The sequence below is a fragment of the Dermacentor albipictus genome, chromosome 7 (assembly GCF_038994185.2).
Source record: "Dermacentor albipictus isolate Rhodes 1998 colony chromosome 7, USDA_Dalb.pri_finalv2, whole genome shotgun sequence".
Classification (NCBI taxonomy): domain Eukaryota; kingdom Metazoa; phylum Arthropoda; class Arachnida; order Ixodida; family Ixodidae; genus Dermacentor; species Dermacentor albipictus.
The window spans coordinates 112,185,357-112,206,940 of NC_091827.1; the positions used below are offsets into that span (position 1 = coordinate 112,185,357).

Here is a 21,584-nt window from a genome sequence, read left to right on the forward strand (position 1 = left end):
AGCTAGCGCTTTAAACACGTATGCGCCGCTGGTGCGGCATGTGGCCGAGTCTTCTGCATTTGAAATGAGGAAGACATACGTGGCTTTACTGCAATATCTTATTCTCCGTCGCTTTCACACGTTCCACGTTACCTTTTTTTCTGTCGATGCCACCAAGCGAAATCAGACAAGTTGAAATTCCCGGCATCCTGCAGAGCATTCTAAATTACAAATACCTGTGCGTTTTTTGGCGGTTAACTGTGTAGTTGCAGGTCACGGAAGCTCTATCTATCACATGTTTTCATAATGCGCTACCTACAATGGCAAGAACCTAAAGCTTTACGATTGCGGTTACAAAATATACCAGTTTCGGCAGGGCGAACTATCGAACATCGATTGTGTTATTCACTTAAGACAGAAACGTTAATTGAATAAGTGTGATGCTCCTCAGCCTAACGGTTGGGTAATTCGCTTACGGTGTCCTCGAAATTTTTCATTAGATCAGTTTTGAGGGGATAAGCTGTTTTCATTAGAACGTTTTATTTCTCGTTATAGAAAGAGCAAAGGCCAGCTAATGCGTTTGTGCCCCTTCCCATCCCAGTTCTTGAATACCAAGGAGAGTATATGGACCTATGAGACGAACGGACCCACCAATGTGGAATGTGAAGTGGAAGTCATACACACGATTACACCAAAACAAATATTTTTTATGAAAGCTTACCGTGAAAATGGGAAGAAGTAAGGTCATCGCGTTTACTAGTTCAAAAGCGCAGTAACTTTTGCATCTTATTTATATTTTTAGGATTACTAGCAAGCTGTTCGGAAAATTTGACCTGCATCGGCTGAAGCACTTGGACGTCTGTTCTCTAGGTATTTGCTTTTAAATGTTTCTTTTCATTGTTTGAAAGTCGATGGCACACACACACACACACACACATACAAACACACACACACGCACACGAACACAGACACAGTGATGGCGTAATTCAATATTTGCCTACCGCAAAGATTTCTTGTGAACTGCAAAAAATATTTTGTTGCCACAAGCAAAATTTACTCCAGTTTAAATCTCTAGATTAAAGGCTCAAAGGTTGGTTCGCGTAATGAGGTCTCTCAGGTATTTTTATTTTTATCTTGATGGCTGTTACGTTTCATATTAATTTCAACTCTGAACTAGAATATGGAACTCTGAACTAGAATATAGCTAGAATATGCAGCATCCATTTGGTCCCCACATCAAAATTATCTAATAAACTTACTAGAATCCATACAAAATAGAGCCGCTCGCTTCATTACACGTAACTACAGTCCCCTTTCGAGCGTAAAACAGATAAAGCTTGATATATGTCTTGAGCCATTACATATTCGTCATTCAATCGCTTTTTTATGCTTATTTCATAAATATCGCCACTGCACCAGGCAATCTGCGTTACCTCTAAAAGCGCCGTCGAGCATTTCGAGCCGTTTACGTAATCAGTACAGCATCAAGCGCATATATGGAAGAACACAAGCCTTCAATTCATCAGCCCTTCCACGTGCCATCATTCTTTGGAATGATCTTCCCGATAATATTGCATCCATATGCAACCATCAATCATTCCATAATCAGCTGCGCGAATATTTTCAAGTGACATCGTGACGTTAAACCTTCTCTTGTATAAAATATCGCACTTTTTGGCTATTGTGTTTTGTAAACCCCTGACCTAATATTTTTTTCTTGATTCATGTATCAGACATTTGTGCTGTATTTGTATACTTCAATTATTTTTTGCACTTTGCTGTTATGTTTGTTGCTGCTTTTTTGTACTAGCCCTGTGCAATGCTTTCCCTTTCGATTTTTTGGCCTGTGTATATTGTATTTCTTATAATATCCTTGTTCATCTCCCTTACTCAATGGCCTCTGGGTCCTGTAAGGTATTGTGAATAAATAAATATATAAACTTCAAGTTTACTTAATCTTTATAACATGGCTGGCAACATCGTCAAAAAGTGACTCCTTGCCGAATTTGGAAATAATTTTTTTAGAAATATAATTGATTTTACAGTTGAACATTATTTCCGTCGCATGCATATAGCGGCGAGACAAATAGCAAAATATTATTGCATAAACATTAACGACGTATATGCAAAATGTTATAAAAATGCAGAATTTCGAGCTTTTTTCTTTTACTGAGCCAAAAGAAACCCCGTAATTTCATAAGCATATCTCTTATGGCTTCAGGGGAAAGAACCACTCCATTAGACCATTATGAAATAAGATTTTTCATTACACCTACGAAAAAAGCATATCGAGTGCGGGAACGTGTGGCTATCATTCGCGTTGTCGTTTGGCTGCACGCCTCACCTGGAACCCTCTTTCCCTCCCACACTTCAGTACATGCGCCGCCTGTTTAAATCCCGTTCTTGTCACAGCTCCGGCATTGCAAATGGGCTCCTCTCCGTCGAGAGTCATGACAACGGCCTGCAATTGCCCTCACTGTATTGCCTCTGCTTCGCGTATTCGAACTCGGTGCGCCACCGCGGAATGATGAAGAAAGGTTTTGAAGGAAAGTAGGGCAACGCTCAATGCGAGGAGCGATAAATTCGAACACATGCGAGGATTGCAGGACGAGCAAGCGTACCCTTTAACTCTTGCGATCAAAGATAATTCGAGAAGCGAGCAAGATGATGGCGTGCGAATTCCTTGAGTTTTGTAGATTAATCGGCTCTGTTACATTTACCGTTCAGTGCTTCTTCGATCCCTCCCTTATTTTGTTGCCATTGCGCTCTTTGCTCATTGCGGACCTGGTTACGGCTGGTGTTCCGCGCGACTGGTGATTCACATCATGACGCTGCTTGTTTGCTTACAGGGAGTTTCTCAAATCAGTGGAACATCTCTTGCTTCTGTGAAGCGACCGGACTGTCCAACTGGTCAGTCTTCTGCGCAGCCTTAGAGAACAACAACGTGAGGTGGACATTTAGCAGTGCTCTCGGGAATCGTGGTTTGAATGAACGTTGGCTGCGTGGTGTACTCGTGCACACTTTGTTATTCGATGGACGGCAAACGAAATGCTAGGAGTGAGCACGACTTATAGTTGTTGGCCTCCTCAAGCCAGTGCGCTTTCATGACGTCCCACTACTTCCTCTCAGGGCCCCATCTGCGCACATACTTTTGGGCACTAGGTTCTCCAGGGTAGCCACGCCTTTTATAGATAGACTTTGATGCACATAAGCTTTTAGCAGCGCCTTCGTCACAATCGACCCCCGTCATGTGCTCTACAGTCTATTCTCTCGCGCACACTCCTGGTGCTAATCGGGTAAAATTGCCACTTGCACGTCACCTTGTTAGGGCTTATTTCAAATGAACATTTCCTTTAAATTTTCATTGCTAAACACCAAGATGGTCAAATGGCGTTTCCTCCTAGTCCTTTTTTTTCTTTCTATGCGGTTGGTGTCTGGGTTCAGTTCGACTGACCACTATTATGAACGTCAACAGTATCACAATTAGAGACTGCGCTTTGCATTTATGGCACGTAGTGTAGGAAAACTGCTGTTGATGATGACGACGAACTATGTCTCGCGAAGGTCTCAGCGCCTGGCACGATGCCCGACAATTCAAAAAGGAAAACAGCAAGCCTGTCCTTCTGCAGTGGAATAATAAAAGGTAGTTAAATACTTGCATTACGGAAGGTCGCGTTTTCATTGTGCACGTGTTAAGCAAGCGTCCACGAGTATGAATTTCGACCGGCCGTTCTAAAGCCACAAGAACAATCCGCCAATGACACCCTTGAATGCGCCCTAACTTCTCGCTTCCCCAACAACTCTCCCCCATGCCCGACTTTTTCTTTTCTTGTTCTTTCTTTTCTGTTTTTCGAGGTCCCCCATTTTTTTCTTCTCTCCTTTTCTTTCTTTTCTTTTCTCTCCGCCTTCCAATTCTCCCGCTCTTGTCCCGCCGTCTTGGGAACCACGCTCACAGACGTCAGGCGACAGCGCTCGTTCTCTTTGGAGTCTCTCCCTTTACAACCAACCGCCACCGACAACAACCGCACGTGACGTCTCTGCACTAGCCCTTTAAGACTAACATGCCGAGGTTGACGACGCCACCTTTGACGAAGATGGGTCATCCTATCGAAACGTTGGCCAGCCTTTCTGAAGCACCGTATCCCTATTTATAACCTTTATACCACAGTGTGCTATTGCATCTGTCAGCCCCTTTCGTGATTTTGGGTACACATTTGCTTAAAGTATTCCTTCCGACCATTTACCCAAAGATGAAATAGTAGCAGTAATGCCAAGATCGCGCGCCTTATTTAAGCGATTCTTACAAGGAGTATATATGTCAAAAAGTTTATTTAAAAGAAGTAGTAATGCAAAGGAAATGAATACCTTGTGTCTTGTGCATTAATTTGTGAAAGACATTGTCCACGACCTCTCCAAGACGCTTACTGGAGTATAAATGTCAAATATTAGGTGTTTGTAATGGATCGGCATGTGCTATACATATAATATGAAAGTTTGTTGGCTTCCTATGATACGATTAAAAAAACTAGTCTCCTCATTTACCCCCTTGCTTCTCGATCATATCTAATACAAAGTCATTGTATACATTGATATGTTTATATGTTGATAATGAACTCGTGAGTGTGGTAGAGACCGGCAGAGTCTGCAGGTCAACTTAGGGTGCCTTGATTCGAACGCTCTCCGATTACGGTGATGCATTCTTTGAAGGGGTTGTCGGCTGTTGGGTGAAGCCGCCGCCATCCTCTTGCTAAATACTGGCGTCGATGATGCCACCAGACTGGCATTACTAACGTGGTCGTTCTGCAGAATACATGGGTTTGGCATTCCCCAGTGTACCAACAAGGTGGAGAATTGGTGAATGGTGTTCTCGTTTGCTAGAGACCCGAAAAGAGGGGTCGCGTGGGTTGAAAATCAGGTGGACAAGTTGCTGTTGACGAAATTTGCGTGTACATGTAGCGTTCGTAGGAGCACCTAATCCATTTGATAGCATAGGTAAGCTCGTCAATCGTGCTACTTCTACGACAGTGATTTTTCGCCTGCGCAAAGTCCTCTTCAGCAATAAACAGCACTGTTTTTTTTTTCTTAAGAAAAGGCTTCTCCGGGATTACCTCGAGAGCTTCCTCTCTCTAATGCGCCTCATAAAGCCAGCGTCAACTGCATGTAATCTGAAGTACGCTCTGAGGCTTGCCAGCGCGAGCCAGTTTCTCGACACCCGGTGGACGACAGGCTATGACCTTGAGAATATTTTGTTGAACTTCTTTCTTCAGCGAATACGCCCTCTCAGAATGTTTTCAAGAAGGAAATGACGACTCAGATATTTCGTTCATTGTGGCACAGATGCCAACGGAAATGTCGCATTTTATACTACCTAAGAGGCTTCCACATCAGAAGCGTTTTGTAGTCCGTAGGCTGCCTGCACTACAAGGATGCCCTGCTTGGGGCAGCCATCAATAAATATTCGTCGTGGAAAACTCTCAAAGATTCTGTTTTTTTGCAGAACTTGATCTGTGGAAGCAATGAAGTGATTCGCGCTCTGAAGAGCTACGAAATCACTTGAAGGGTGTTATTGCAAAGCTTACGAACAAAGCACACAGGATGAAATCGCCACTGCGGTCCCTCACTAAATACCTTGAAGAAGTAGACCAACCGTGCCTGAACACGTGCGAAGACCACAGGGAAGCAATAACTAAGATTCTGGTAGTCACTCACTTTAGACAGAGGCTGTGCATTCTCATACGTTAGTGGTTGCATAAGCGAAACTGGGCTGGCGTTTATATTTCTTGTAGACACGCCAACCAGTATTACCTTTCTTTTGTATATGTCAATAGCAAGTGCGAAAGTGAGAGATAATAATCACAAGTTCAATTAAACCTGCACTGAAATATGCTGTTTGTAATCATCTTGTTCTTAATGTATTCCAACATAAAATCATTTAGTAACTGTACTTCCTGACGCATGAGCTTTTATTCCTAGCTTTATTCCTGATACACGAGGCGCACATCTTGTCGTCTTACCTTTTGTTAGAGCTCATGCATAAGTACGCGTCAATGCGTTATAGTCCCAGTGGATGTCAGAATGCGGCCCATGCGCACACGCGCAGCAATTACTTTGATAATTCGGCTACTTCATGAACTATCGTTGATGTCCGTATTTATCTGACTAGTCTCTGGGCATGGAATATTGACCTCGCCGCTGGCTGTAAAAGCAGCGGCTAGGACTGTGTGATGGCGATGGTGTGACGACGATAGAACAGGCACAACAGTTTTGCGGGGATGGCGTGACGCCGACGGCGAGGAATTTGTACGACTGTTGCCTGTTCTCGTTCTTGTCACCCATCTTAAAAAAAAATAATCACAACAGTGTCGCCAATTCACTGACCTGCATACTTCCTTTCGCCCTGAGCCATTGCAGTAAGGGGGTTAAAGTGGAAAATATAAAAAAAATCGTAGAGTGAAAGTTAACGCAATACGAAATGCGAGAAAAAGTCATGTGAGAAAAGAAATGTGAGAAAAAGCGTTGTGTATAGTATTCCCCTCGCCTGTGGGAAATGCTATAGTGGCCAAACCGGGCGCTGTCTGAATGAACGCTTGCTAGAGCATCGCAGGAATGCTACATCACTAAGTGGCGCTGGTCATTTAGCCGACAGCATTCGCCGTTGCCCGCCCAAGCCAGCATGCAAGGCGTTTTTCGAACGAACACGTGTGTTGCGCAAATATAGCAATCAGAAACAACTGGAAATATTCGAAGCGTTTTGTATCTCCAATGAAAACGATTGCTGTGTCAGTGCTACTTCTGTTGTACTCGAGTCAAAAGAAATTGATTATCTCAGGGCAAACGGGTGTGTTGAATAAGCTAGGTAGGGCGGGAGATGAGCAAGATTGCCCTGAGTGATGTAAAAAAGAGAGGGAAAAGTTTTTCTTTTTTTATTTTGGTTTCACACCTCTGATAACCTTTGCCTAGACCAAGGAAATATGTTTGAGTGGTCCTGCGCACTAGCAGTCCCCCACTCCCTCCCCCTGTGTACATAAAGCCCTGTTTTCCATGAATAAAATTCAGTTGAGGTCCGGCGTTCGTGTTGTCTTTTTCTCCTCGTCCGTGTTCAATTGTGCGCTGGAACGGTGTTTCATAATGCTCATTTCCAACGAAAAGATGCGCCACTGAATCTTCACATTCAAATTTATATAGGCCACAAAAGGAATGGATATCAAACGTGACATGCAGTCCAAGCTGCCGCATGTAGCTTGCAGGACGCTATACGAACTCGCGCCCCGCCGCCAGCGGATGCCAGAAAATGGCGGTCACCCTGTGCGCATCAGGGCACCCTATAGGCCATGTAGAATGCCTCAGTCTGATTTTGGTGAGTCAGTCTGAGTGACCCAGCAGAGAGTATTGTGGTGATTCCAAATCCGTGTGCGGCCGGCTGTGCAAAACTTTAGTTTGGTGAGTGAGCGCGCCTCAAAAAAATGTTGGTCAGTCTGGGTGCGACTGAGCCGGGCTGAGCTGAATTTTGGTGATATTCAGTGCGAGGGAGCCGGGCTCAGTAATACTGTGCCGAGCCTGAGAACTTAGTAAGCTTTTCAGCAAAATTATTATTTGTGAGTAAATCTTTATCAGTTTTTCTTCTTTGCCGTCATATGGCGATAAAGCTGAAGGTTGGTGTTCTCAGAAACTATTATCTTGAATACAAATTCACCTAACCATTACTGAGATAAGCGATATTATCACTCCAGTGGTAGTTTTATGTATCCTACTTATTGCGCGTGCATTGAAGGCAGGATAGCTTCAATATCCCAATTTAATCGTGTTTCCCAAATTATTTACTGAAGATCTAAATCCATCACAACATTACAATTGTGCGTGGCTCGTAGTTAACGTAGAAAAGAGGTTATTATATACATACCATAGCCTTCAAAACTTGCTCTTCTAGTTTAAACCATGTGAATGGTAATGTGAATTTTCACATAACTACTCATGCTAGGATTACATTTATCAGAATTAGTATTGTACAACCAGAAGAGGTACATTTTTGTAATGCTTACACACAACACAGTATTGCAAGCTCGTTGCACTCGTCATCGGTAGTTTTCAGACCTGTGTTGAAAAGATGGTCGCTTACAAATAAAACCAAAGTCATGGGCTTTCAGGAATGCTTCTTGCATTCATTACGACATAATCAGCGAATGATTATGTATCTGTGGACTGTTCAAATGCCAGTAGGTCACGCTCTAAATGAGAGCTCATCTAGCGAAAGAAGCTCGTGTCCGCGCCATTCAATTTTGAGTTGAGGAGCAGCGTCACAGCCTGAACAGTCATTGTACCGTACATCCATTGCTAAGTAGAATATTGAATTGAGAGTACCCTTAAACCGCCGGAATTATGTCCGTCACCGTTTTCTTTCTTTTTTTTGTTTGCTTTCTGCACTGTTTCTAGTTTTCCGCATTGCGATTTCTATCTTCAGCCCTTTGCTCAGCGTTTCGAAAAATGACGCATGCTAAGAACGTATTTCGATCGCCTGGTTTCGCCTAACTCGGCTCCCACTTTGCACATGTACAGCGTTCCACGGGGAAGTCAAATGCACAAACTTGCAGCGCTACACACAAACCATTATCCAAAATTTTCAATACACATATATTTCCTACGAGGACGCCAAATTTCCTAGGCTGTTTAAGTGAATGACTACATTATTTACTCATAAACCTCAGTTTTTTCACCAAATGAAGCCTAAGGAATAAATTCATCTCTTTTTTGTGCAGCGAATCTGATACACTGTTTCCACAAAAGCTTCTGCGCCCTTGCGAACTCTGACAGAAGTTTTCACTCTCAGCGTGGGCGACTCACTGAGCTTTCTTTGACCATCCTTCGACAGATGAGGTTGTCGCGATCGCGTTTTCACGTGTTTGTGAAATTGGCTTTCGAGACTTCCTTATGAACCATACCAGTCTGTCTTTCCGGAAATGCAGGCGCTAACTGGTCCCGACACCCGAAAGTAAAGGAAAATACAGGCATCGCACTGGCTCTCCAGTGAATCTTTTCCACCAGAAAACACACACATGTAATGAACATGCGCAAAATATGGCGTAGTTTGCGCAAATATTGCGTTAATATGCGTATATTTGCGCAGAAACATTCTCAATCAAAGGTAGTAGAAGTGAAAATAATTAACTTCTCTCAAAACACACACACACGCAGGCATGAAAGCACACGCACGCACACGCCAATACAAACATACACACACACACACATGACAGCACATGGTCACAGAAGTTTCACCAATTGAGCAAATCGCAATCATCTTGTTCAATAGACATTTACAGGCGAGGTTGCTTACTCAATAATACCAAGTTCAACGACATGCCAGCTGTGTTGAGCTGCATGAAACTGCAGCTTAAGTGCTGTTGCAGATAGCACAACTGCAAGACTTGAACTAGTTTACAAGACGAGGCAGTCAATACTCCATGACACATCAAAATGATTAGCTGAATAATTAGCACAAGTGCGCTAATCAACTTCCGATTTATTTACGCTAGGCACATATTGCAAGTCATGCATTGGAGGCAGTGAGCTCGTAAGATGCACCGACTTAGAAGAGTTCTCGCGATGATCACTTTTTGGATATGTTCACTTTCCAAGTTTGTGACAAGTAAAATTGGCGTTGCCATTACATTAGTGATTCAATGTATGCAGCGGCATTGCCAGAACTAAGTGGAACAGTGGTTCGTATTTACTATAGGTTTCACGGCACCTATGTCCAAACCGGTGGTATCTTCATACTTTTTCCCAAGTCGTTAGGCCTTGCAAACTCAACTGCGTCAATTTGTTAACTGAAATACTTGCTGTAAACTACGTTGGAAGAAACCTAGTTCCAAAATTTGGTTCAATAATATTGGTCCATTTATTGCTCGTGGAAGTAGTGTCAGCTTCAATGATTAATAATATTCAAGGCTCAGAATTGTGCTATCTGCCCCGGGTGATTTTTCCTAATTTGGTGCAGCGAAAAAAGAGCACCCTCTATATGTAATCTCGTATTAATTTTCGCCCATTGCAGCCCAAGTGCCGCGGAACAAATTACGGCGTTATTTTTAGAGCTCTGACGGTGAGGCAATATGCTCCTGATAAGAGAAGGATCTAGACAATTCGATAGCACCTAATTTTCTGATAACATGTTGGCAAATATTTTCAAAGTCGAGTAATTTTCCAGCTTTCGAGGAAACAAGCAGTTGTTCTAAATTCTGCAAATGTAACTCATGCTTTTACGGCTTGTTGATTGCCCGAATTCCTTAGGTCTGTTTTTTTATCCCTCGTGTTTTCTAATAAAATGGTGAATATGTACAATTTTTTAAAGGTACTATAGAGCTCGGGCTTATATTCTAAGTTTGTGTGTGCATTGATGTTTGTTTCATTTCCCCAACTTTTATTTCAGGCTTAAGGCAGTTCGTTTTTGTGACAGACACCGCAAGACGTGATTTATTAAACAGAATCTATGTAAAAAAGGTCCTACTGGCCCTGTACACTCTCAAGGTGGCGACCGCTGCATAAGAACAGATATTTAATGTCCAGAAGCAATCTCCCAATGTTCATATCACTGAGCGGAATGTTTCGCATGAGATCATGTGTTCAATATCCGGGAGTGCTCGACAACATTTACCTTTATTGATGTTTTTATTCATGACCCATAGGGTAGGAATGAGCAAGCTTCTTGTACATGAGGGTAATATTTACAAGTAGTAACTAAGCCAAGCCAATCAAAGCTTAAAGCGCACAAACGTCGTTAATACATTCATAATTTATTGAGGCTATTTTTAGAGTAAATTATCCATACCTAGTCAAGCTATCGCTGAGTGCTTATAATGTGGGCGATCACGATTCAATATATTGCGTACAGCTGCACAACGCTGCCATACCTCTAGAGCATGTACATCTTCAACGATAAATATGGCACCAAGTATGCCTGTTTCCACTGAGTCGTACAAAAATACTCAAAGCACTGGCTGCAAAGTAAATGGGACAAGGTCACCACCAAATCGAGCAAGTGTCTCTCTTTACGATAGAATGCAAACATGGTTCGTATTTGTGCTATGCTCAATAATTGGTGCTCTACTGTGCAGCGTTGGGATTATGCGGTTACTTTAGGAACTTTTAGCGGGCTATATGTTCAGGTCTGTTCCTACCTAACCGCTTTACGTGCCAGCTGAGTCACTAGCTGGTGGGGGTCAAATGGATTGCGCATGGGGCTTCTGGGCTGAGGGATCCTGGTTCGAATCCAACCATTTAACCAGTTTGTTCACTGAGTCTGTGGAAATGTTTACAGACTTATTGCCGCTCAACAAACCTCTTTGAAGCAGACATGAGTCTGGATATGTCGGACTGGGTAGGTACTACGGTTCTAAGAAACTATTTGACGCCACCTTGGAGCGCTCTTTATGTGCCATTGAATCTGAGTTGGTCTTCAGGGAACCTCTTTGACACCTACGTTTGTCCCTGGTATGTGCCGGGGAGTGTGGCGCTCTTTATTGAATGTATTTGACGCCGCGGGACTGCTGCCTGTCGATGCGAATGTCCCAAAATGTAATGATGAAAGGGATTCTTTAAGTTTTTTCGTTGCCTTGCGGAATCGAACCCACGTCACAACGGTTCGTCATGGGCAGCAATCTGAGATTTATGCAGGCTGTCACACACATTTATTGGGTATGGGACACTTTTCAAGGAACGTCTTTCAGGGCGACGTTTTAGCGAGCCGCGTCTTCAATGCATTGGAGATCTGCTGCTATTCAACAAACATCTCGCCAACTTGGGTCACTGAGTATGTGCAAGACGGTGCCCGGCAAGTGAGGGGAGAATTCTCACTGTTTGCAGGCACCGATGCGCCACGTTTGTTGTCTCGGCCACCACGTGAATTTTACCGGCAGCGCCACCAGAGTGGGCAGCGAGTCCACAAAGAAGCGCGAGAGAGGAGCACAGTTGGCACATAACGTGTTTCTCTGCTTTCGCACGCCCCGGCGTGCTTCGAAGTGGTTCAGCTGAATGGCACCACTATTTTTAGGGAAGTGCGAACGAAGAGTCCCATTGCAGTACACGCCTCATACATAATCCATTTCAATTATGAGAATAGGTTGCGTAGCTATACTGATCCAATGCTAGAGCATAATTGTCATGGTGAGTTGGGCTCAGCCGGTTTTTTCTGGTTGCCTTTCCAGGTGGTGAGATGAGGTTTTCCGAGGACATCATTTATATGAGCTCGACATCTAGCTGCGCAGTTATCAGAGTAACAAAGAGTGACGGTAAGTTCTTCTGCCATAATAACTGGTTTAGACGTCTCTATGTGACCTACAGAAACATTTAGGCAGCGCATTTGAACGGTCAACAGTGCGCAGTCAACCTTATTCACAAAGTTCTTATGGACGCCATTTTTGTTTGTGGTCACAACACTTATTATTACCTACTAATGCGAAGTCAATCCTTGGTGAGTACCCTGGCAATACCTATGCCTCTCAGGAGGCTTTCCATCTACAAAATAAATGCATAATTACTCAAATTAACACGCGTAATTGTTATAATAGTCTAGTAGTAGGCTATTGGTAGCATTAGAAAAAACAAGGGCCGTAAAGTCGCAGGCGGACGTTTCTGTAAGCCATATTATATTATTGAAAGTGAAAGCTAATTTGGCATCAGTTTACATCACACCCAGTTGAAGCCAAAAAAGCATTAAGAGGTTCCTCTCTATTATCTTTATTTCCTACGCTCGTACAGTATTGCGTGAGCACTCTTTTGGGAGTACCCCTAATTGCCAACATCACCAAAATGCTCTAACCCCCTATTTCGCCCCAACCAACCTGTTTAAAGACTTTCTTTCCCCGCATCATTATTGATTGGGAGGACTTGCTTTTATAAAACTCGTATAAGCATTGTTTTACTTCTTGTTCCTAAAATTGCACTTTATTCACCCTATAAAAATTTCGTGTGCAAAGTATGTAATAAATGACATCAACAAATCAAATATACCCGTTCCGTGGCGTCTCATATGTGCAAAACAAATGCGTAAATGGTCATGTTAACACATATACACGTTATTATAGTATGATAGCAGATGATTGCTAGCATTAAGGAAAGACTGGCTACGTAGCCATCACCACGTCAAGGTCGTTACAAGAAAAAAAAACAGAATTTTACACGTGTATTTATTCATTTATTTTATTTATTTATAGACACTGCCAGCCCTTACAGAGGGCTAGAGCAGGAGGAGAATACGAACATTTACAAATCAAATATTTTTCAAATGGCAAATTGTACGTTGAAACCCAAAAAGAAACAATAGCTTAAAATTATTCACTTTAATAATTATTTTCAATTATTTCAAAATTCCATTTCAACATTATTCACTATACAAATATAAATGTAGGTGACTGTAGCACTGTGAAAAATTTAGGCAGCTTAAGTCAGCGTCGCCGCGTTTACGTCATACCAAAAAAATAAAATAAAGAATTTCACATATGTAATCATTATACTGGTACAATAGCAGATGATTGATAGCCTTACAGAAATGAACTGGTTGCGTCACTGTCGCTGCGTCAAGGCTGTAATAAATATAAAATAAACTGGTTAGTACATGTTACAATAGTGTAAAGTCGATTATTGGTCGCGTTAGAAAAATAAATGGCGATGTTGGCATTGCTGCGCCAGGGTTGTTACAAGAAAAATAAGGTAAGCTGCGGTATCGCAAAAGGAAACCGGTTGTGACGGCTTTCGGCCTAGTTCATACGACAGATCTGTAATAATAATGCAGAATTGGTCATCTTACCACATATAATTGTTATATTATTGTATTATCAAATGATTGGTAGCGTTAGGTAGACATGCATAAGCTGGCTGAAGTAAGTTAAGTCGAAGTAGCTGGCGAGCCAAAGAATGCTTACGCATTAGCAGATAATTATCAGGTTTTCTGTTGAATTTTCCCTGAAATGGAATCTGGTTGACCTGTTATGTTGCCACATGTCAGTCTTAAATGTAATGACGTCCCTGCAACATCTCGTAGTTTAGTTCTTGATGTTTTTGTCCCGAATTATTGATAAGCACATGCGGAGTAGGTGATTCGAATAGCATACGATTACCAGTATGCTATCCAGAAACGAGCCATTTCATGAAACGTGAATATAGCTGCTTTGCTGAGGATACAATATTGTGAACAGATTCCTGAAATACTCGTATAGTTCACCGAAGCGACAACAAGTGGCCGAACGTCAAAGCAAGGCTTCTGAGGCCAATCTCAGAAGCAAGATTTCAATGTTTAGGGCAACCAGCGCTTCTCTCCAGTGGAAAGATCGGCGATCAAGCTAAGTCCCGAGAACTTCACCCACTGCATAGCTGATGACGCTTTGACGCTTTTTTTTCGTTGATTTCGCTCTTCTTGGAGAAACTGATATATGTTTGGTGTAACACGATATAATCCAGAACGACTCCCACAGCCCTTAATTCTCTGAAACCCTGTACCAGCTGGGTGGAGATGAACCCAATGCATTTCACTCTTCCGATCAACTAGAAATGAATACACTTCTGTTAAGCTGGAGTTCAAAGGAATAGCTGTAATGAGATATACAATAACCAGCGACAGTGTAAAAAGAAGCGCTCCAAAAGGATGTGTTCAGATCTTATTTACTAGCTCGACAAACCTGCAACAGAAAATGCTAGGACCAATCAGCTCATGAATACATTGGCGAGCCTATTTCTCTTAGTTCGAATCTCATGTTATGGCCGAGTTTGCTACAGTTATTATATCAGGTTAACGATGCTGTCTTGGGCAGAAGTTTACACACTGTAGAATAATAAAAAAATATTCTTGCAGCCGGGGCACACAGCCGAAAATTCTTAGTCTGAGCTTATACTGTTATATCCGAAATGTAGTCTTTTGCAGTCTTGTTGGCTATCGTTACAACCTGCCTGGAAATTCGTCATTTTCTATTATTCTTGATTCTTGATACTTGAACTTTTTGCTTTTTGCTCTAAAGTTAAGAGGAGCCATTGGTACCCATGAAACTTCAATATGGTATATTTTCTTTGTATAATTTCTTTGTACTCCTTTCTTTTTGCTCATTCCCTGTATCCTCCCCTCACGCAATACTTCTTCCTGAGCCTGTGAGGTAACCGAAGAAATAAATAAATTAGTATACCGACAATTCTTAGAAATTTGGTCACTCGTAAAGTCTTACTCAGCTTGCCTTCTCCACTTTAAATTTGCTCCCTCATTCACGAAGTCCCGGATGAAAAAAGTGCGTCATGCTGGTGAGAGACATCTACATAACAATGAAATTCGGAAAAGCGGTAGTTGGCAAACGTAAAACGACGACGAAAGGCGACACTACCAATGTCTCATCCAACAGCTAACAGCCAATATCCAAAGCCAACAGGCCCTCATCGACAAGCTAATTCAATGTCAACAGAAACAGCACGACAACATAAACAGGCTTCTACAAAAGTGCGAGGAGCAAAATTATATCATTGATAAACTGCAACAGAGATGTAGGAAAGTCCAAGAGAACATTGCATAGCCGCGACCCTCACTCCCCGACGCAGATGTTCAATCCGTAGTTGACGCAAGATTCCAAATCCTCCAAGAAACTCTCATGAAAAGTACCCATGACACAATGGAGAAAATCGTTCAGGCAGCAATAACGAATTTCGCCGCAAGTATAGCCAATAAGGTCACCACGCTAGACGCCAAGGTGGATGGACTTAAAGCGCAGAAAAACAACTTCATAGCCCACATCAAGAAGACGTACGTAACAAAACAGCACCTCAACACGTCACTAAATGACATTCAGCCCGACAGCAAGCGGCCGCGAGCAAACGACCGAAGTGCCTCTCGTTCATTTTCACCTACCCGCGAGCGCCGGCACGGAACAGAAACAACCGAAGATGGCGGTCCCTAATCGCAGGACTACAAGAGCGCTCTCGACTCTCCGCAAATGGCAATGGAACTGTCGTTCCTACCGACCACGGCATGCTACCTTACAAGAATTTGTCAAACAAGACCCACCCGGCCTCATAGCGCTCCATGAAACAAATACACAAAATGTCCGGCTACAAGGGTACAACGCCCACGTACAAACAAAACGCACGGCAATTCTCACCAAGCAGAAGCTCACTGTACAGGAATTGGAACCCATCAATACACCGATCGAACACACCTTCATCGAAATCATACCGGAAAGGAAATCGCTCAAAAGCGTATTCGTAGTCAATGTGTACAGCCCTCCCAGAGACCCCCTTTCGGACTTCGACCACCTTGTCCGAGAAATTAAGAAGCGCAGCGATGGTCATCAAGTCGTTATAGTAGGGGACTTCAACGCCCCACACACGGCCTGGGGATACCAGGCCACCACGAAGAAAGGAGCCCGAGTGCACGACACTGCACAACAACACAGACTCCCCATATCGAATGACTCACTCCAAACAACGAGGATAGGTAACAGTGCCTCCAGAGACACACACCCGGATCTCACTTTCGCGCTAAACGTGCCCTCGGCAGAATGGAGTGGACTCCCAGAAACCCCGGGCTGCGATCACCACATCCTCCAACAAACCGTGGCTCACACTCGCAAGCCCCCTAGGCTTGGAACGGCCCGGGTAACGGAGTGGAAGTCATTCAGAGATGTGCTAAATGTCGAGACCACCATCGAGAACACAGATGACTGGCTGAAGAAAGTCCTCGACACGGCAGAACGCTACACGAAAACAATACAGCTGAATGAAGCAGTGCCAGCCGTCGACACGCACCTCCTCCACCTCTGGGAAGCCTGAAGAGCTCTCCTCAAGAGGTGGAAGAGACAGAAGTTAAACAAGAAATTAAAGAAGCGAATTGCCCTCCTCACCGAGCAAGCACGGCATACGCGGAGAGATTAGGAAGAGAGAACTGGCACGGATTTTGCGACAAACTCCAGGGAACCCTGAGCACAAAGAGGACGTGGTATCTCGTGCGTGCCCTTCTCGACAACGTCCCTGCGAAGACGCAGCAGCGACAGAACCTCTGTAGGCTCATGCACAACCACGCCGGATCGGAAGGGAACCTCCTCCGAGAAATTCAGAAGAAGCTGTGCAGCGACCCACCCGTTAATACGACGGCACATGACAAAGCTTACGGTGGGAAACCAAACCCCGACCTTTATCAACCCTTCACGCATGCTGAACTCTCTGCAGCACTATCGACGCTCACCAGAAACACCAGCCCGGGGAAAGATCGGATCATGAATAAGCATCTTCGGAACCTTCCGCAGCAGGCTACCGCAGCACTGTTCCAGTACTTCGATGCATGCTGGGAGAAAGGAAAGCTACCAGCTGCCTGGAAGCACTCGGAGATTGGAATGATCCCCAAACGAAATAAACAGCTCAGCATCGAGAATTTGCGCCCAATTTCCCTTACCTCGTGCGTGGGGAAACTTTTCGAGCACATGATTCACAACCGGATAACCTCGTACCTCGAAGACAACGGATATTTTCCAAACTCTATGTTCAGTTTCAGGCAGAACCTGTCAACGCAAGATGTTTTCCTTCTACCCAAGGAAGAACTCATTGACCACCTGAGTACCAAAAGCAAATCATCGATTTTAGCCATCGACGTAAAGGGAGCTTTTGACAACGTCAGTCACGAAGCTATCCTCTGCAACCTCGAAGACCTGGGCTGCGGTTCTTGGACATACGACTATGTCAGCAATTTCCTCACGGGCGGCACGGCCACAGTTGGAATATACAACCTGAGTAGCGACAGCTTCCGACTACCGAGCAAAGGCACCCCGTAAGGTTCGGTCATGTCGCCGTTGCTCTTCAACCTCGCAATGATCAAACTACCCAGCCTCCTCGATGTGATACCAGACGTAAGACACGCTTTTTATGCAGATGATATCACATTATGGACAAGGGTTTCAAACACTGGAACACAAGAAACACGCGTACAGGAAGCAGTAGATATCATCGAGAGCTACTTGCACAAATGCGGCCTCCGCTGTGCTCCCAAGAAGCTCGAGCACCTCGTCCTCAAGTCAAGAACGAGAGGCAGACCACCCGGGTACGATGAAACCGATCCTAACGTTACCCTCAATGGAACGACCATTCCAAAAGTGGAAACCCTACGAGTTTTAGGGCTACACATACACAAAGACGGATCCGGGGCGGCCACCCTCCCGCGACTACAGTGAACGCTATGACAGCTCACGCATCTCGTCAGGAGAGTTGCAAGCCACATAAGTGGACCTAATGAAGAAGATACGCTACGCGTGATGCAAGCACTCCTCACAAATCGAATAACATACGGCATGCCCTACCTCGCGCTGAAGAATGTAGAGGTAGAAAAAATTAACATTCAAATACGGAAAGCCATCAAAATCGCCCTGGGCTTACCATCTATGGCTTTGACTACAAGACTTCTCAAGATGGGCGTACACAACACCTGGCAAGAACTAGCTGAAGCTCACAAAGCCAGTCAATTAGAATGACTGAAGCTCACGCCCACGGGAAGGTCAGTGCTGCAACGGCTGAGCTACGGTGAAACCTTTATAGCCATCACAGACCGAAAAGAAATAATTCCTTCAAACCTCCGCGAATCCCTGTGCATAGCGCCAGTTCCACGCAACATGCACCTCACGTACCACAAGGAAAGAAGACAAGCCCGAGTCGATGCTCTACGGCGAAGACACAGGCAACATCCGGATGCCAGATACACCGACGCAGCCAAATAGCCGCAATGAAACGCTTACGCCCTGAGCGTCGCAGATTCTCAGGGCAGAGAGCTAGCGTCTGCCACAGTCCGTGCACAAAACCCCGAGAGTGCAGAAGAGATGGCGATCGCCCTAACAACTACCACGTGCATGGACACAGCTGTCATCTCTCCGATTGTCAAGCAGCCGTCAGGAACTACGCTAAGGGTCACGTGTCGACCGAAGCACTGACGATCTTGAAGCACCGCAGTACTCCGATCCCCTACACTTGCGTGACATGGCTTCCTGGGCACGAGGGGCTGGAGGGGAACGAAGCGGCACATGCCGCGGCCCGAGCCCACACCTGCCGGGCCAACCCTTCCTACTCTCCAGACGCCCGGTCTGCGTCAGCAGAGGCAGAGACCATACCCATCACGTACTCAGGGATCCTTCAACATCACAGGCTGGAACGCAGGGTGTACCCACCACCTCACCCAAAGCTCAACAAAGAAGAAAGCACTACACTCAGAAGACTGCAAAGTAATACTTACATCCACGGAATCATAATGCATAGACTGTACTCAACGCTACAAGGATACCACTGCCCAATGTGCGGCGTACCGGAAACCTTAGCGCACCTGATCATCGAACGTTCATGGCATCTAGACACAAAGACGCATTGCCTTCACCGAGAGACTGTTACAACGCCAGACAAAGCGAAGACCTCATAGAAACGTGGGGGGTCAAGCTCGGCTCCGAGGACCTGGAACAGCAATGATGCCTCGTCGCCAGGGCCAGGGAGGCAGTGAAGGCCAGAGGGTTCCTGGAATGAGGAGACCTCCCACCGAGAGTAGAACCGGGGCTTACTCCGGAATACTGTTTCCAAAATAAAAGTTTATTCCTCCTCCTCATTGTTTGCTGTTTCACTGTGATTTGCTATGCAACGATCTGATTGTAATGGATGTAATATATTTTTGTTTTATGAATGCTCTAGGACAGCCACAATATTATCCAACGTGCATTCGCCATTGTGTGCATTCGCCATATGTGTAAGGAAGGTGATTTCACAAAGAGAGTGAATACATTGCAGCTCATCTTGGGCGTGCCGTGTCGCACCAAATGGGCTGAACGCGTTGTCGAAAACATGATAGCACGCTTTTGCGCAATGTTTTGAGGACCGCGCGCACAGCTGTTACATGAAAATAGCTGCTACGTAGATAAGGGTACCCTCTGCAGAATACTAATGTTACTTCGTAATTTTTATTATGGTTATCACACGTAAGTACCTTGGTCATTACCAACACACACAAACTCACACAAACTATCTTGGTCATTATCCAACAGCTGTGTGAAAAATATCAGGAGAAGATTGATATTTTCTTCTTTTTTTACAGGCAAACACCCCTCTTTCGACCTTCGAGTTCGGAATTCCTCAATTAAAGAAGGCCCTGAGAAGAAATGCTTGCACCACTTCCTAATGCATGTAAAGCGAGCCCAAGTGATCTACCGTCCACTGTGTCAACATATATTTGATAACAGTGGGCAGTCCGCATTGTTGGTTATAGGTGGCAGCAAAAATTAGTAAAAAATTCACCAAAATAACTGTATAAACGAAGTGCATGCGGAAAGGAAAAACAGCAAACAGATCGATAAGAGGCAAAAAAAAGATATGAGCACTATAGAAGAATATAACCCGTCGACCAATCATAATTATATGCTACCTCACGAGTATTTGTGCAGCTTAGATTAGGTTACTTTCGTAGGTATGTAAGATTTTTACAACATGAAGTCCTCGCAGTTCTAGATGTGTTGTTATTCTTTAGTTACCTAAGCTAGGTAGTATGTTAGTGTTTTATTTATTAGGTACCTATTCTATGATTTCAATACTTCTATTGTTAAAATGTAACTTGAAAATTGTTTTTAGATATGCAAATTGGCGTGCTTCGACAAAAGAAAATAGAAGCTTTCAATTATTCAAATTTACCAATGGCAAAATTCTCTTTTGGCAACTGTGAGCGCCTGTAATATACGTTTCTGGATATGCCAATGCACTTGTTACCACATATTTCCTCTTAACAAGATGTAGTGCTTTGTAAATGTATGTATGTATGTAGTGCTGTGCGATGAGCTTTGGGAAGCACTCAACAAGAAAAACCTTCTTTGCTTGTCTCCCACACTAGTTCTCCAGTTAGTTCGTTTGCGCTATTGGCTTAAATTGACAATTGTGATTTTTTGTTTCTGTTTAGCTTTGGTTCAACAACGTTCACGGTTCCTCTTTTTTTTCTACGAAACGCCTACACATTTCAACAACAATGCCAGTTTCCAGCTGGTAACGAAATTATGCCTACGAAAAGGGGGATAAATTGGTTTCGATAATCCTTGGTCACGCTCAAGTTCCGATGAATCACGACACGAAGGTACTCATTCATTCATTCATTCATTCATTCATTCATTCATTCATTCATTCAGGCACCGTGGCTACGAGCTCGTTGTTGGTAAACGCAGTAATTTCTTCGCTAATAAATTGCAAATTAAGCTTCGAAAGCCGAATTTTTCCAGTGGTCAATTTGTTATAATGGTTCTTGCAAAATGTTTTTTTAAAAATGTGCCCTTTACGAGAATAAGTAATATGATGGATGCGGCCTAAATACTTTTCATCGAACAGAATTTTTTAGAGGACCAATCGTGCCGCCTTTTTATAGGGGACGGTAATAATGCAGATAGACTGTTCCATGTTTGTATCGTTAAAACACCACAACGTTGTGTTACCACATGGGTGGCTCCTTAAAAAAGTAATTATCCTAATAATTTGTTCTGAAGTATTTATTCTCATTTTTTGCACCAACCCCGATGGGAAGAGATAGCAGTGGTGTTGTGAGAAAAGCCGTTCTAGTTTTGATAACATCGCAAAAAAAGGAAGAAGAC

At 43.8% G+C, this 21,584-nt stretch overlaps 1 long non-coding RNA gene across 1 annotated transcript in view; it reads left to right on the forward strand.

Annotated features, from left to right (window-relative positions):
- The window catches only part of LOC135907312 (uncharacterized), a 38,117-nt gene extending 16,962 nt beyond the window's left edge, over nucleotides 1-21,155 (forward strand). The window contains exons 2-3 of the long non-coding RNA XR_010565969.2: nucleotides 12,174-12,257; nucleotides 20,054-21,155. This is a non-coding gene — a long non-coding RNA (uncharacterized lncRNA). The remainder of the gene's footprint in view (nucleotides 1-12,173; nucleotides 12,258-20,053) is intronic.
- Nucleotides 21,156-21,584: the final 429 nt, after the last annotated feature.